Here is a 3,709-nt window from a genome sequence, read left to right as displayed (position 1 = left end):
GTGTTTTGTGTTGTCCAACTTTCAAGCCTCTTCTGGCTGGAATACGGTATTTCTGCACTCGCATTCTCGGTTGTTTTGATGGGTGAAGCGCGCTTTGCAGTATGCTTGCGTGGCTCCCTGGTCATTGTCGTCTTTTTAAATTTTTTTTCTTTTCAGTAGACTTTAGTTTTTAGAGCAGTTTAAGGTTTACAGAAAAATTCTGCAGAAGGAACAGGGAGGCGGGTAAGTTCCACTCCCTTTGCCTATCTCCCCCTGTTATTAACATCTTGCATCAAGTGGCACCTTTGTTACAATGGATGAACCAATATCGATACGTTTTAAATAACGAAACCCCATGGTTCATCTGCGGTTCACTCCTTGCGCTGTACAGTTCTGTGGGTTTTGACAAATGTTTCGTGTCACGTGTCCACCATGACAGTATCCTACAGAAAAGGGCCACTGCCCTGGAAATACCTGTGCTCCATCTCCTCGTCCCTCCGTCCCCTGAGCCCGACGGACTTGTTCTCTGTCCCTGCAGTTGTGCCTTCCCCAGAGTGCCATCTTGTTGGAGTCACACAGTATGTCTGTATTTCGGGCCGTCTTTGTCCGCTTGGCAGTATGTAGCTTCCTGGCTTTTTCATCAGCACGTTTAGGGGCCCGGTCTTCTCCCTGTTGATCGAGAGGGTGCATTGCTGTGGGCCCCATCTCTGTGCCACCTTCTAGACGAGCCCGTGGTTCCTGGGAAAGGAGGAACCGTCCTGGCTGATGTCACCGGGTTCGGACCAAGCTGTGCATATGGGAAAAGGTCATGGCCTTAAACACTCTGGCATAAAACATAAAACCAGATTATCCCAAAACCACGGCTGGCAAGGGACCCAGGAGAGCTGGACCACACCAGAGGCCTCCGTCCCCTGCTGTGAGCGTGAAAGGTGAGGGCAGCAAGTGGCATCCACTCTCAGGCTGTTTTGGGGTGCTGGGTTTTGGACACACCCCCTTTCCCACTCCCCACTTTGTTTCAGACACCCATGGCCAGAAACTGAGCCAGCCCCTCACTTGCCCTTCACAGACTGGAAACCAACGAGGTTGTTGTCTGTCCTTGGGCTGTGATGGGCCTCCCTGTGTCAGCCCGAGACCCCAAACAAGCATCAAAGGCCCAAGTTTCTGTGTTGGGAGCCTTCGGGTGGTGACCTGAGGCTCCGGCCGGTGCTGTCCACGGGAGCCTGGTGTGACTGACTGTGGGCAAGCACCCCTTAGCTCAGAGCTGGTACATAGCGTGTGCGCCGAGTGGTATATAGCGTGTGCGCCAGGTGGTACATAGTGTGTGCGCTGGGTGGTACATAGCGTGTGCGCCGGGCGGCACTGCTGTGGACAGGAAATGGGCTCTCGCCGGCGCCCAGGTCCCGTCTACCAGGCACCGCCCGCTGTCAGCTCGGCCTCGTGGCCCTTGTGTGCCGGCATTGGGGCTCTAGTGGCTGACTGATTGATCCAAGGGAGATTGCCAGGCCTCTTTGAGGCACTCCGGGTGGACGTGAACCGCCAGCCTTTCACTTAGCAGCCAGCACGGTCACTGCACCGTCCGGGGACTCCCAGCACACAGTAGGTCCTCAGAATGGCAGTCGTCACCCTGACCACCAGGGTTTGGGGTTGACCACTCCTTCACTGTCCAGGCCACCTGGGATGGGCCGGACACTGCCCCAGGGTGGTGGTGTTTTGTCGTTAGGTGCTGACCGGGAAGGAAACACTGCCCGGTCCTGTGCCATCCTTGAAGTCACTGCTGCGCTTGGGCCCATCATTGGCAGCCACCGTGTCAGTCCATCTTGTCGACTCTCTTCCTCTTTTTCACTCACCCTTGCCTTCACCCAGCACGATGCCCCCGGTGCTTTGCGTCCGCACCTCGAGGTTGCCGGGGGTCCCAGGATGCTGGCTTGTGTGTCTGTGCAGTGGCCCTGACTCTCGAGCCTGGGCCAGTGGGTCCCTTGCATTACTGGAAGCAGGTTGCCAGGCCATTTTTGTCCAAGCTCCCCTGGGTGGGTTCGAGCCGCCAACCTTTCGGTCAGCAGCCAAGCACTTAACCCTTTGTGCCACCCAGGGAAAGGGTCGGAAAGAGTGTACCTCTCCAATGGTGTCCTTTATTGTGATGAGGAGCGACAGGAAGTATGGCAAAGCTTGGAGCCCTGCCCTGCCTGTGGCCCCACCCCTGCCCCTCCACCTCCTCACCCCCACCCTGCACATCACGCGGTGGTGGGCAGTTAGGCTGTGTAATGAACAGAGCAGCTGGGGGCAGGGACGCAGCCATCTTTGTCCAGCTTCCCTCGATAGGAATAACGATGCCCACAGCTGGGATCTAAGCCTGTCGTTCTGTCGTGCAGTTGACGGGGACAAAAGCCAGGCCCTTTGCTCCTGGCAGTCTCAGGATCCAAACTTTCGGGGGACCTCAGCTCCCTGGGCTCACCTCACACCCAGGGGAGGGAGGCTTGAGAAGGTGCCGATGTCCAGGGCGGCCTGGAGGCCCTCAGGCTCCCGCCCTGCAGCCGGGTTCCACCCAGCACTTTAATAATCAAATACCAAAGGCAGGGGAGGGGAGTGGCCCCGGCTGCGGATTCCGCTGGGAGCCATGGCTGCTGCCTCCCCTGTGTTAGCACAAGAAGCGTGGCCGCCCAGGACGAGGAGTTTGGATGATGTAAACGGCTCTTGGCCTTGGCTGCTAACTGAAAGGTTGGGGGTTCAAGTTTGCCCAGAGGGAAGTCGGAAAATCCACGTCCAAAAAGTCAGCCTCTCAATGCTGTGGAGCACAGTTCTACTCTGAGACCCCTGAGGTCACCATGATTTAGTTACAACGGACTCAGTGACAACTGATAGTGGGTGTAGGTCAGGAACCCTGCTGCGGGCTGGCATAGGACGAGATGTAGGCTCAGGGTGGGAGGCAAGGAGGAGAGGCCCTGAAGGAAGGACCAGGCAGCCCCATGTCCTACTTCCTCGCAAGACTGTAAGGTCGGTTTCTGCAGGCATGACTGTGATGAGGGCCCAGAGGCTGGCAGATTTGGGCTCCACGTGGGCAGAAGATTTCATGGTCTGAGGGTGGCCAAGGGGCCGTCAGGGGTCTGGCTCCTTGGCATGCAGTCAGTCTCACTTCTGGGAGCTCCCCTTGTCTCAGGAGCCTGCCCCAGGCCCAGCCCTGAGCCCCTGTGGGGAGCGGCCCCAGGAGGATACCCGCCTGTGCAGCCGCTCGGTGTGAAGGGCGTTGAGCGGGCGGCCAGCTCACAGGCGCCCCCAGCACCTCTGCCCTCAGTGCGGAGGCCTGCACGTGATGGACGCTTCCCTCATCCGCCCTCACGTGGTGTTCTCAGGTGACCTGCTGGCTTCTCCCAAGAGATGGAGTCGGATGCAACGGACCCCACCTCTGCTCCTCTGGGGTTCACTGATGGTGTCAGGGGTGGGTGGGGTGGGTGGGAGGGCGCACGTGGGCCCTTGGGAACCACTGACTGTGGACACACCCCAGAGGCCTGTTTCTTGGAGGAGTGGCCTTGCTGGGACTGTTACGGGGGGTCCTAGGTCAGGGGACAGTGCCTGGGAGTGGATGGGAGGCCCAAGTTGGTTGGATCTGAGGGGTCCGCCCCTGGGGCTAGGGCTGCAGAGGGAAGGCAGGTGAGTCCTGGGTCTATGGGAGAATGCCAGCATGGGGCTGGGGGGACCACTCCTGACCCCCCACCCCAGCAAGGACAGCTGCCCT

Source organism: Orycteropus afer, unplaced genomic scaffold, assembly GCF_000298275.1.
Source record: "Orycteropus afer afer isolate SDZICR_OR568_19922 unplaced genomic scaffold, OryAfe1.0 scaffold00130, whole genome shotgun sequence".
Lineage (NCBI taxonomy): Eukaryota > Metazoa > Chordata > Mammalia > Tubulidentata > Orycteropodidae > Orycteropus > Orycteropus afer.
Note: the sequence above shows the minus strand (reverse complement) of the source record.